Raw genomic sequence first — 14,753 nt, 5'->3', positions numbered from 1 at the left:
TCCAATAGCTAAAATTGACCTGATGTAACAGGTAGTCAAACCTGAACATCTAGGGAGATAACTGTCTGATTTTACTTAACTGTATCTTTGGCTCTCTGCTCTGCATTTAATTAAAGCATCAATTGTTGTCATCCAAGTCTTTACCCAAAATAAACCTGGTTCTTTATTTCATAAATAGGAGCTCAACATGTGTGTCCTTTAACAGACAGGTGAAACAAAAATCAGTAAAGGCAAGACAGGGTATTCTTAAAGTTCAGAGGAAATTGAGTGTGTGAGGTTGGAGTGTGAACACGATCTGAGCAGTAGAGGGCGGTATATCCTCAGTGTTTCCCATAAGTCTGTCACGTTTCTGACTCATCTCCATGAAGGTCAAGCAACAGTTGTTTTCTCTGAAATGAAACTGGATTCTTATTCTATTCTCAATAAAAAAAAATGCAAAAAACTCTTGTCTTTTAAAAACAAAAACAGATTAAGAGGAGGTTCAAGTGTTATTGCTGATTTTGGACAGAGCAGATTTAATGATAACTTCATTAAATTGAGCTCAATGGGTACCATAAGTGGGGAAAATAATCACACTAATGGAATAAAAAAGGTTTTGCAACAGATAATCTAATAGTGGTTTGATAATATCGTTCCAACATCAGTTCTTTGCATCATAAACAGGTCCGGTCTTGGAGGATGAATGAGGCCCATATCATTTTGCAAGGAAGTCTGGGACAGAGATGATCCAGCCCAGCTGAGAGTGAAGATCTGGTGTCAGGACTCTGAACACTCAGAAGCAACAGAGGAGGTGGGGTACAGTGTATCCTAGGAGATTATTGTCATAACTGCCTCGAGGTGAGTGCGTCCTCCTTGTGTGTGTGTGTGTAATCATGGCAAACACCCAGTACAGGAACTAAGACAGAAACAGTTTTGAGCTCCCTGCCAGGTGTTTATGTGTCTGTCTGTGGACAGAATTTGTCTGCACAACAACGTCACAACTGTGTGAGATGTAGTGATGAAGCTATACAGGAGAGTAGTTTAGTTTAAAATGAAGGCCAAGTTCAAAGATAGGCATGGTCTTAGCAAGGGTGTGTCTGTGGACAGATTTTGTCAATGCAACAGCGTCAAAACTGTGCAATCAGAAAAAAGTGTGTAGTTTAGATCAAAATAAAGGCCAAGTTTGAAGATGGGTGTGGTCCTTAATGGTCTTATGCTCTTAAATCATTTTTTCTCTTTGTTTTGCAGATAATAGGTTGGACCGTATATAATAAGAACACGTATTGTTTCTCAAGGCTGGTGTTTTTATTTCTAAAATGACTTTGGGTTTTTGATGCTGTTTCTATCTTGCCAGGCTTGGGAACACACTCGCACACCGCAAGCACCGGGTGACCTGGTACACATTTCTGGCTCAGGGCTCTAATGCATATCAACCAACAGTTGTCATGTGCTGTTAAACGTGGATAAGCCAGTGGAAAAAGGGTGAAGTCCACGTGTAACTAGGTAGGACTTGCTGTTATTCTAAACCAGGCTACTTGGAAGCAAGACGTCAGTAGATGTGTTCAATGTTGATGAATGTTTAGATGTTTTATTACTCAGTAGTTTAACTGTCGTGTTTGTCATACATCTGGTCTGCCTGTCTTTTTAATCTCAACGACACGTCAGTCGGAGCTAAAGGCTGAAAATGAATATTAGTTGGAAATGCACTCATAATTGAGTCTAACTGTGCGGTGTTGTCTGCCACAGTTTACTACCACTGGGAGGCACCAGAGTCAGACATTTTTTAATTCAACATAGTGGCTTTAAGTATTTGGGAACGGATGACTGACAGCCCATCATTTCTATTTCTCTTTATTAAATTTGGCTCATTAAATGTTGCCTGATTTCCTTTTAAATAAATTATTCCATCCTCTGAGTTAAACAGGAATAACTTGAACCGCTTAAAGACACAATACCATCACATGTTGACACGACAACACACTAAATGAAGTCAAACTAATTCAATTATTAATGAAGAAAAAGCTCCAGTTTCTCGTAGAAGCAGAATTTAAACCGTTGCATCGGTAATTTGACCGACAACAATATCATCCTGTGTGTGCGCCCCACCACAGCACCCCCCAAAAAAACTCGCACAGACACACACGGGGCGGACACATCCGATTGGTTGACAGCAACTTGTCGTCGGTGTGACGTCAGCGCCGCCGGGGGGGAGGAAGCGTTTGGAGAAAAAGGCAGAGAGGAGGTGAGAGGAGATCACTGGAGGCTCTGTCAGGGGGCACAACACATCCTCACGAGCTCGGACTAAAGGAAAACACACACACACACACACACTGCGGATGAGAGGCCATCACACACACACACGCACACACACACACATCTCTGCTCGTCTGAAGGGAAAGCAGCGGACCTGCTGGATCCTGATCACGGATACAAACACACAGAGGATTTCTGATCCACAGCCTCGAGACACGGTGTGGGATTTATCGATCCGATCCACGCGCTCACCTGTTCGTCAGCGCGAGGCTGCACAGAAAAAAAACTCCTGCACATCTGGAGCCCGGATGACGCTGCCCGCCGTCCTCAGCACCACATGTGGATGTTTTCAGGCTGCGCGGAGGCAGCAGGCGTCTCACACGACGTGGAAGTGAGTCTTTTTGGGGGGGTTTGATGCTCTTGATTAGTTTCCACAGATTTCATCTACAGGCACGTGTGCATGAAAGCGTCTCATTCTCAGGCCTACCGTGTTAGACATGTTTGAGGAATAGGATATTACAGACAGGCTTGTATTTGTTTAATCGTGTCACATTCAAGTCTAATGTTTCATTTAGGGTTCATTGTCAAAGCCACACGCCTCGGATAAAGTCACAGGAAGCCGTTGCGCCTTGTTTGCGTCCATATTTCACATTTCTCGCATTAAAATGGCTCGTGTAGTAAAATCTATAACCTCTGGTGTGACCTGTGTGACACACACAATGCCAGGCTGTTTATTATGTGAGTGCACAGGCCTGTTCTGTGATCAATAAAGGGAACTTCACACCTGCAGTGAAGGTTTCTGGATGTGTCCTGCTTGTCTAAAACATGCCATAAACACAGTGCAGACAAAGTCTCAAGACTCCTGCGCCTTTAAAATGTTAATTCATAAAAACGCTGTGGTAATTGTAGTAATATGTGTGAGAGTTGATATACAAAGAAAGTGACGCATGCCTTGTCAGTGCACCTACTCCCCAATTATAACTAGCTGACGTCAGACGTACTGACAAAGAAAGGCGTGAGTTCATCATGAGGTTATTATTTTAAAGTATAGATTGTAATATAGATATAGTGACACATTTGTGTTGCATTTTTAAGAATTATCGGCTGATTTCTTGAAAAACAACAACATGTAAATTAACTTTAATGTCCAGTGTTCACTATGTAATAATGAAGTTATGTCACAGCAGAGTGTGGCTGTAAAAACAGATGAAAATGTGATTGTAGAAATTACAAGGCCTGAGCACTGAGGCCTGTAGGTCAACCTGAGTGTGTCCACGTCTTATAGGCTTTATAGTAATTGTTAAGCAGATTCTTTAGAGTCGAGGTTTATGAGAAAATGTCATGTGTGAGTTGATTCAAATGTTAAAGCGTGATTCTTTTCTCACAGCAAAGCCGGGGGAGTTTTCACGAGGAATGTAAAATGCTAATAGAGCTGCTCGTAAACGTCATATACTGTACAGTTTGTCACACTGTCTCACTTTTTTCATGAAGCATATTTAGTTATTTAGTTAGTCCACTGTATTTAGGAATTAACTACAATTAGTGAGCACACACTGAAAAACTGTAAAATTAACTTTACTTTCAAAAAGCCAGAAAACCGACAACTTCAGCATTACGGAAAATTCTGCTCAATCTAACTATTCAATTTAAGTTGTTTAATCTAAAAAGTTTTACAACTTAAAATTTTTGTTTACTTTACATGTAATTATTTTGGTGATCGGTATCATCTACAGTATTTCAAAGGTTACAACTGTGTATTTTTCATGTAAAAACGACCTCTGTTTGATTTGAAAGCTTAAAAAACTGGTTTAGTCGTGGAAGAAATTTTAAGGTTAATGTCGAAATCTCCAGTTGAAGCTCCTGCTGTGTTAAATGAAGCCTGTAATTAAACCTGCATTAACTCCATAATAACTTTCTTTGTCTCCAGGAAGCTGCAGACTTACATTTTGCTGCAAACAGCGGAGCCTGTTCCTGTCTTTGGTTATCTAGCTGTATGAGTGTTAATCATCCATCATAAAGCTAGATAACCGAAAGTAGGAATGACCTCCAAACCTTCAACTTCCTGCATTTGTGCGATCAAAGAAAAAGAAAAACACATGCACAGGAGGACACAACGTCTTTTCAGGTAGGTTATGAAAAACTGAGACATTTTGTTCATCTGGACATGAAAATAAAAGCTGATGGGGATTCAGTTGATTTAGTCAATGAACAGCAAAACAAGCAACTGTTTTGATGACTGATTAATTCAATTGTAGCTCCTCATTTTGGAGAATTTGCTGCTAAATTGAATATCTTTGTGTTCTTGGACAAAATAAGCATTTCGTTAACATTGTATGTGGCTTTAGGGAAATTGTTTTAGGCATTTCTCTCCATTTTCTCACATATTTTGAAAGAGAGTAATCAATAATGAAAATAGTGTTCAGTTGCAGCCCTCGTCACAATGAGACGGACAAACATAGATCAAAAATACATTCATATTTTTATACTTTAGTTTCTGTGCACACTGAAAATGTCCCCTGTAGGCCTGCTGATACAGTAAATATCTCATTCCATTGAATTTCACAAGTTGCTTAAAGTTGGTCTCTTTCGAGTCTTTCGAAATATCAATAATTAACACACATCTCATGTTTAATTAGCCCTAACTTACACTAAGGCCCAAAATCTTTTTTCTGACATGATATTTACAGCTTCCCTTTTTTTCTTTATGTGAGATCTCTCTTATAACAAACAGATGGAATGAACTCTGCAGAGGATTTTTTTTTGTCATCCTGACCACGGAGAAAATGTGAAAATAATTATTCAGACAAATCAGACTTTTTTTTTTTAAAGAGAGAGAGAGAATAGTTTTGAAAGTTATAAAAAATCCAAAAGGGGTCCCTTCTGTTGCTGTCCTACACTTCCTTTACACACACACACACACACACACACACACACAGTTCCTGATGTCACTAAAGTCTCTGTAGAGGGAAACTAAAACAATTTAAAACTTTTAAGTGAACTGCTCATTTTCCCTCCTGCCATGATAAACTCCACGCTTTAGATTGAATATCCATTCTAAATTGAAATATGAATTAGGCTTTTTATCTGCAAATTTCCTAACATGTTATTAAATCTTAAATGTCTTGAAATAATTATATCGAATGTCCCCGTACCTTTGCTGCCTTTAACCATGATGCAGAGTGTAAGAATACAATATGTGAGGCTCCTTATGGGCATTACTTTGTAAGATTTATAACTAACCGATTGTCAACCCGGCTCAAGATTTTTAAACGGGTCTTTGTGACTGAGACGTCAACGTTTTTGTAATGAATGCATCAATGAAGAGGTAGAAAGTGTGCGCAGGAATTTAGTCCTTTTCACTGGGATTAGATTTTTGCTGCACCACAAAAAAAAGATAAAGCAAACGGTTTGCCCACCCACTATTTCAGCTGTTAAATAACAAACACACACAGCCTCACATTGCTTCCCTAGTCCTGCCTATTAACATAAATTAAAATATCTGACCGAAACACTTACAGCACAAGAAAAGCAAGAAAAGAAAGTGTCTGCTTGTGTCTTCTTAGCGAAATGCTCAAAATAACCACGGACATAAACACCCCCCTTTTCTAGTGTTAAAAGAGATAATTATTATTATTGTTGTGACAATTCCTTTTTTTTAATCAAACAAAAAACATAATTTAATTTGAATGACACTCAATTTTAATGTTTTTTCAGTCAGTGTTTGATCTACAGTCACACATTACACAGCAGTTATATCCTGAAAAAAAAAAAAAACAAACAAATGCAAATTTTAAAAAAAGGAATTTTCCTGAATCTAAATGTCCATCACTGTGACATCTTCCCTCTATAATAAAGGCCTTTTTTCCCTGCGGTGAAGACACATGTCGGACTGTGCAGGTTAGAGCTCAGCCTCCTTCACTGCCAGGACATCATGTTGTCTATAAGGAAGCCATCTTGACGGAGTCTCCCCGCTGCCTCTATAAAATGGTTGTGTTGGCATGTAGCAGGGCCGCATTAATTGCTCCATCGTTAGCTATCAGACCCTCATCAGTCCCTCTTTAAGCCTCCCCGTCTTTAATCTTACGATGCACGTCTCTGCTCTCGTGTGGTCAAGATGAAGTTAATTAGTGAGGTCACATTACTGAGCCCTTTTAAAGGCCAATCAATGAGTCGGTGTACATCTAACTGCTACTGTAATTGAACAGTGAGTGAGTAAATGAGTGATTCGGTGGTGGATAATCTCATGACATTTGGCCACATTAAAGCTGCTGGAACATTCCTGCACACCTGACTCTCCACTAATGTCAGGAGAGGGGAAATAATCAGGTAGAAAGTCCTGTTAGTCCAATTAGTTAAGTCGAGTTTACAACAACACCTTGTAGCTACACTTAACCTTTGATATACAAGATATTAGACAGCTCTTTAAAAAAAACTACCTCTAAAATTAAAACCCTGACTCAGATCGTACAAGTTAAAATCATCGTTGCCTGTCAGGGGTATACAAAGCATGACAGATTAAAAATAAATAAATGAATACATTCACAGATATCTAATCAGCCTCATGTGTTTCTTCCAAACTCTGGACATTGTGAGGTGATTAAAAAATGTTAGGAACTACCTGCAATCATAATTCAGAGGCAGTGTCACCATTCACCCCTTCTGATAGACTTCACATGAAAGTAACAAAATAAATAGATCAATAATTTTAATGGAGAAGAAGCAGGCACTTAAAAAACATTAAATAAATAAATAAATAATGAATTAAATAAAACCAATGTGTTTGTTTCATTAACAAAAAAACAAAAGACATATTTCTAGTAAATAGTTCAGAATATTGTTAGCTTACATTTAAATAAATTATTGGAGTAATAGTCTATTAATTAAACATATCCTGGCCTGGATAAATGTGCCTTCTTAGGCCTTAAATAAGGCCCTTATATGAAGCTTCTGTCTGATAGAGTCCTCCTCTTTCTTTCTGGCAGAGAATTAAAGGCCAAAACAACAACAACAACAACAACAATAACGGGCCTTCAGTCTGTAAATGTCTTATTAAATCTGTTATCATTTATTATTTGGAATGGATTTACATTTACCTTTTAAAAATAAATAAATAAATAAGATAAGATCTAAAATAAAATCTGGATCAAAGCACAGAGAGGTGGAAACAGCAATACGTGTTTTTTTCGTTAATTCGTCAATAAACATGAATTAAAGTAAAGGCTGGAGAGACAGAAAGCATTTAGCAGAACTGAAGGGCTGATTAGTACAGATTTATAGTAGTGAAAAAAGATAAATAATAACCTTCCCTCTAATTTGTCCGTGTTTTCTCCTCACCTTCACTGCCTGCACACTCTGCTGTGTATAGTAAAAACAACTCCCTCTTTTTGTTTCTTTCTGTGATGTTGTTGAACAGAGATGTTGATGGTGATGATGTCACACAGGGACAGGCAGGGTTTAACTGAGCTCCATTAGTGGCCTTAATTGTCTCAGGTGGACTAACACTTCCATATAATTAATTAGATATAAGGAAAAAGAGGTAAATAACCTGGATTATTTGACAAACCCAGCCTCGGGGATGGTATGCCACTTACTGCTGTTTTATCCGCAGTGTTGAAGCTCACATGACAACGTGCTGCAAACAGAAACGCTTCTCGCAGGAAAGTCTTTATCCGACATGAGCGCTCTCTGTTGGTCTCTCTGCCAGACCATCGCTGTGGGATAAAAGCAGGCCTGCAAAAAAAAAAAAAAAAATCCAAGAGTGGCCTTACAAAGCTGGGAAATAAAGGAAACAATCACGCAACTCCAGCCGATAATGAATAGGAGCCAGACAAGCTCTGCATATTAACATAATTGCATAGAAACGAGGGAGCAGAGAGAGTATTTAAAGGCGCAGCAGCACCAGCGTGTCTGCACAACAACACCAAGGTCTGTGTTTATGTTATACAGGGAGGAAATTCACACGATAGCATTTATGGTTGCATTCTATCGACATGGAGGATTTTTTAAAAAGGTGCAGCACGTACGTTTTCTAATGAGACATGAACTTGTCTTTTTTTAGGATGCAGGGGCTGTAGAGGCCTCAATTAAAGCAGGAGAAAAGGTGCAGTGCCTTTAAGTAAATACACATTACTAGTTTAGCCTGTAAAATATCCATATCTGGATTAATAAAAGCAGGTTTCAGAAATACTGAAATCTTGTGTCTCCTCTGGCAACAAACCCACCAAAATTTGTATCGTAATTTGTTCATTGTTCATTTTTGTTTTGAAATATAAAGGAAGAATATATATAAAACCTGTCTCAGATTTGAATTCTGGTGGGGGAATACAAAATCCTTTATCATTTATTCAATTTGTGTTGGCTTACATGTTGTTATATTCAAATATATGAAGTGTAAAAATCCTGGAAACAGCCTATAAAAACCCACTACATTTACATTTTTAATTGCAAATAAATGACTCCAAGGCTTCCCCAAAATCTCCATGGACATGATCTCAGTGAACTGTTTGTTCTTATGTCATTTAAAACAATAAAGAGATGCAGAAAAAGAGACCTGTACTGAAAAGGCTAAATACAGTGAGAACAGTGTTAAAAAAAACCATAAAAAACTCCAGTGTTTTATAATCTGACGTATAATGCTGTTGGCCTGTTGTCTTCCACACCCCTTCTGACTTTTATGCAACAATCTCTGTTTAAATGTTGTTGTTTTCTCCTCACGACGACGACAAGTGTTGATTTTAACAGTCAGCATCGCGGCTCAGGAAATAAAAGGGGGAACTGTTCCTTTATTAGACACCAGGCTGTAATTAGACCAGCGGCTGGGGGGGGAGGGGCAGGTGTGAAGCTGAGTGATAATATGAGCTCATACAGCGACATACTGTATGAGAGCACATGTGTAAATCAGCCTTATTAGCTCGTTTAAAAATGCATTTTATTCCAAGATTCAAACATTTCTCTCTCTCTCTCTCTCTGTGTGTGTGTGTGTGTGTTTTGTTAACTTGAATCAAAATCATTCTTGTATAATCTAAAACAACCACAGGAGATTTAAACATTTAGTTTCTGAAAATACTGATTTATTTATATACAGTAGGCTCTATATTGTATTTTCAAGTGCCAGGAAAAAATAAATATAGTTTTAGTCAGATAGTTGAATCCCTTGAGGAGAAATAAGATCTTTAATAGTCCGTGTTGCAAGTTTTAAATGATTTCTTACATAATTAAAGAATCTCTTGAAAATAATCTTTGAGGAAAAACTCTCATTTGATTTAAGAGACGTTAATGGACAAACACACAGTGAGCTGCTCACATGTAAAGTACTGTGAGGATGCAGGAGCACAGTGCAGCCCTCTGAGAGGCTGCAGGTCGCTGCTGTGCACTGCAGCTGCAGGAGACCCTGTTTGTAAACAGTAGTCAGGGTCCACATTATCATTCTGATCCTGGCTCCGCTCCACAATGGCTGCTTTGTGAAAAGGAGCACTTGACAAAGGTCCGCCACTTCTTTTCCCCAACATTGTGCATGTGAGAGGTTCGCTGCAGTAAACCCTGGGCAGTGAGGTGGGAATGTCGCGTCAGACCAGACAGTGGCAGATGCCTGCATTAACGCTGCAGCCATGAGAGTGTCTCCTGGAAAAGTTGTCCCTTTGTCTTCTGCCCCTTTATGTCTGTGAGTGACTCTCTCTCTCTCTCTCTCTCTCACTGAGCGTGTGGTCTCATGCCAGAGCTAATGTTAATGAAAGAGACTGTGGCCATTGTGTCAGATGTGTTTCCTACTTGATTGATATTACCAGAGGGGACTCAGTGGAACACAGTTTTCTGCCAAGTCCCAACAATTCTCGAAGATGTAATCGTCCCTAATGTTTGGTTTGGTTTAGTCATAAACAACCAACGCTTGTCCAGCAAACAAAAATGTTAATTAAATTAAAATAAAACACAGTATAAATACGTTTTTATGCATCGAACTCAAAAGTTAATATACATTTTAAACTTGGGCACTCTTGATATGAGAATTGTTCCACTGTCTCTTGAAAGCAGGTTGAAAAAAAATGAAAATAATAAAATTCCCATCTCGTGACATTTGAGAAGGCGGCTGACCCGATCTACAATCCCAAAGCATCAGTATTTGATCAGTTGGGAATGAGACTCAAAAATCAACTTTCTTACAAATTGGACCTTTAAAATTGCTCAATACTACAAATCCTAGATCCTGAAAATCTCTACAATCCAAGATACATTCATATGTATGTTTATATCAAGAGAAACAGACAGGAGACATTTAACCTTCGTCCAGGGTGAAACACTGAATGTATACTTTAGACGGTCACACACATGTTAAAGAGAGACCATTTTTAAAACTGAGATAATTTTAAAATTAAAAAAAAAGGGTTGTTGTACTGCAGCCTGATATAAATACTGACATAGACATTCAAACACATGAATATGTTGCTCTTCACTGTAACGTGTGATTGTGTTTGTGTGTGTATAAGAGAGTTGGCTGAAATGGTGTGTTTTTTGAGGGGTTAAATGATCGAAGGAGACTTTATTCACATATAATACAACACACAGTCTCTGACTGTAACTAAACCAGTGATGGATATCTGTGAGACAGGCATGTCTGTCCTGGTCGACCGGAACCTGTGTGGAGCAGGAACGACTGTGAGCTCTCCTGAAGGTGGGAGGTTGTGTGTTTTACGTCCCCTGTAGCCTCCTCTCCCTCCCACAGCTGCGATCCCGTCTTAATCTGGGGATACACACGATTATCCTGCTATGGCTTGTTCTTGGCTTTGTAACAGCGACAGGGGACCTTTCACAGCTCCTTTTTTCCCATGGTCGAGTGGGTCTGAGCAGCTAAGACCCCTGATGTGGACCAGTCGCCATTCATCGGCTTTAGGCCCGAGCAAACAAGCACATCAGTGATGTCACAGCCTGAGGCATAAAGATGGAGATAAACACCGAGCGTTAAAAAATATTAGGCATATTTTTATTGAGCTGTAGCTCAAAATGTCTTGTAGAATGTTTTGTAAGCCGTGTATATATACAGTAGACACCACTTGACTACATAGTATAAGATGTGTAATAATATATAATATATATTGATAATATATTCTCATTCTTTCCTTTATTATTATCATTATTATTACATTGTTATTATCATTAGTCATAGGGTAGGTAGTATGTAACTTCTTTGGTTTATTTTTTAATTTCATTCTAAGAATAATTTATAATAACTTCAATTTAATTTGTGTTGAAATCTTTATTTTTCTGTTTTTATTTGACAAAAAACAAAAAACAAAAACAACTTAAAAAAGGCATTTCCTCTGGAGAATTTGAATTAACTAATCTCGATTTAAATGTTCCCAGATTAGCTACAAATCAAGCTAAAGTCGTGTTAATAATAAGTTATGTTTATGATGATAAAACATGACTTACGCAGCAGATTTTTTGACATAACATCGAAGAGATTCTTGGGAACCAAACCAGAGAACAAAGTCTCTGAGGAATGGATTTCCATTCACCCCCGCCAGTCGTTCAGACTGTCAGTCAAGTTCAAGTTCACAGGGGTAGAAATGTCTCGACTCCTCATTCACTTCTGTCGTTCCTCCCCCACAAACTCCTCCTCCCTCCCTCCCTCTCCCCCCGGTGCTCTGCAGCGACTGCATGGCGTTACTATGACAGAGGGACTGTGGTGTTGTTATGGCAGCAGGCTGGACGGCCTGGCTATGTGCTGGTGAAAAGGACAGCCTGTCAGAGAGGGAGAGAGAGAGAGACAGGTTCCCCCCAACAGCTGGGCACAGGGGCACTCCCCCCCTCCCCCCTTGCAACCGCCTCCCCCCTCAGGCCTTTCAAACACCACCCAGACCCTGGGAACACCACAAAATTTCACATTCATTATCCTCACGCCTCTCTCTCTTCCTCCCCAACCAACTCCTAACTTTTGTGTCCATCCTTGCATTCAGGCAACATCACTTTTCACCTACACTTCCACCCACACACACCCACACACACACACTTCCTCATCTTCCTCTCCTCTACGGGCTCCGCCTCATTACGCCCACCTAGGGTTGTGCAATCAAGTAAAGGATTTCAAATTAAAAAACAAATACTGAAATAAAAAAGAACAATGATGCCTGAGTACATTCTTAAACCGTGTGTGTGTGTGTGTGTGAGAGAGAGAGAGAGAGAGAGAGAGAGAGAGAGAGAGAGAGAGAGAGAGAGAGAGAAGAGATTTTGTTGAGGTCTCATTCAACTTTGAGCATGAAAGGCTGATCATTTGCATAAACTGCACGCTGTCGGAGGGGTTTGGGGGTGGCAGCCATACTGAGAAAAGATATGAGAGAACATGAAAAAAAAAGCAGTAAAGCACGATCCTGCATTGTGGAGCTGCAGGAAGAAAGAGGAGGCTTGAATAAGAGAGAGGGTGAAAATTGGCAAAGAAAGGGTCTTAGCATGTCTCCCAGTGGGATTAAATTGTCCAGGAGCCTCTTTAAATATAATTTGGTGAATCTGGCAGAGGCATGGCTGCAGGACCGATCGAGCTACCCCCTGAACTTCATTACAGAGATGATGCAACCAGTTAAAGAAAAGTGTAAATGGAGTCCTTTTATCTGGCTGTACCTGCACACAAAGGAAATATTCAGTCGCAGAGCTCATTTTTAGTTCTCATTTTTTTGTTTTGTTTTTTTTTGTTGTCTTTTTTCCAGAAGAGGATCAGGATGAAGCTGATGCCACCACGCTGTGGAGGATCTCCGGAGCTTCTATCAGTGTGTTAATGGCTGATGATCACTGGAGCAGCAATGACGGTGTTATCTGCTATATGGACTTCAGATGTAACTTATATCACATGCCGGGCGACGCCTTGACCTGCTCAGTCGTCCTGGATCCATATTCTTCACTATATTTTATATAATCTTTTGTATCAGATATTCTGTCAATGAAATTTGTAAACTCTTTGAACTCTTCCTGAGGTCTCTTTTTTTCCCTGCTACAAGGTTTTTTTTTTTTTCTGGGTTTTTCCTTACTCTTACCTTCCTTACTTTTCCTTAATCGAGGGTCTGTGGACAGAGGAGACAGAGGTCGTCGTTCACAGATTGTAAAACCCACTGAGGCAATGTGATTGTGATTTTGGGCTATAGAAATAAAAGTGTCCTGACACTGACCTTTTGCATAAAAACAGGAAAGGATTTTTTGTAATAAAAAGAAAATCTTCAGCTATACTGTCATTAAAGAGTTATTTATTTTAGAAAACATGGACCATTTTGACTGAAATGTGACCTTTGATTTGCTCCTGCAAAAATATTATTGATTTTTTTTGTCGTTGTAATAGATTATTTGTAAGTTGTATAAAAGGCATTTCAAACAAAATGTTAAAAAACAAAAAATATGGTATTGGAGAGGATCCAAAACGAGCAGAAGAAATGTTCTTTTCTCTTTGCTAAATAAAATGAATGTTGGATGAAATATGAGTGTGTTATTATTTGCCAGGTTAAAACAGTTCATAAAGGCTGGTCTCTGTCAGCACCTTGGACAGAGGCAGCACACCATGGTTGAAAAAGTGCATGCAAGACACATCGAGTCAATGACAGTTGCACATTGTTTGCAATGCAGTGCTGTTTTAAATCAGTGCAGGCCTATACTACTTTTTTGACAAACACCAGACTATGGCAGAAGAAGTAAGGAAACAATTTTTTTGATAATAAAAATAAATTAAGTGAACCAGCTAACAGGTGAATAGGAGGACAATAAAGTTGGCTCACATAAATGGCAAATATAACAACAAAGCGATGGTTAAATGTAAAGTCTTGACTCAAAAGAAGGTGATTATAAAGTTGTGTCGCACTAACTTGTTCAGTTCAGTCGTACTTTGTCTCCATGTTTTGTCATATCCTTTACAAGTTTGATAAAAAATGTGATTTCACTGATTGAGATTTTATACTAATAAGACTATAAAATAAACAAACAACGCTAGAAATAAACAGCATAGGCCTAATTAAGAGTTAAAGTGATGATATACCAACTGTTGCTTTTAATAACACGACAGGAGTCTGACTCACACGTGGAGACTCCATGTAGCCTGTCCGAGTTGATAGTAAACTGTCCATCGCATTGTGAAGACATCGTGTCCGGAGAGCCCCAACCTGCTGCAGGACAGACGGGGTCATGACCTTTCACTCTCCTGGGACTCAACTTGACCCGGCACAAGCCGAGGGACAAGTGTATCTTCCTCACATGTGTCCGTTTTAACAGTGCTCTGCTCGCACACTGTGTTAAACTATCAAAATCTATCAATAGTCTATCGATAGTCACGTAGGAGGTTGGCCTTTGTTCACACATCCTGATAGAGCATGTTATGTCAGTGGGGAAAGACTTGTTTTGTGAGTAAAGTGGTGTGAGTGTGTCCCCAGGGCCTTTTAGAGGAGTCAAAGGTCAAGCTCAGTTTTTCTGTCTTTCTTCATCTAAATGTATTGAATTTGGATTGGAAGGTTTTACAGAGAGGTTTACAGACAGTATCAACACAACCGATACACGAC

Source organism: Pagrus major, chromosome 4 (assembly GCF_040436345.1).
Source record: "Pagrus major chromosome 4, Pma_NU_1.0".
Lineage (NCBI taxonomy): Eukaryota > Metazoa > Chordata > Actinopteri > Spariformes > Sparidae > Pagrus > Pagrus major.
Note: the sequence above shows the minus strand (reverse complement) of the source record.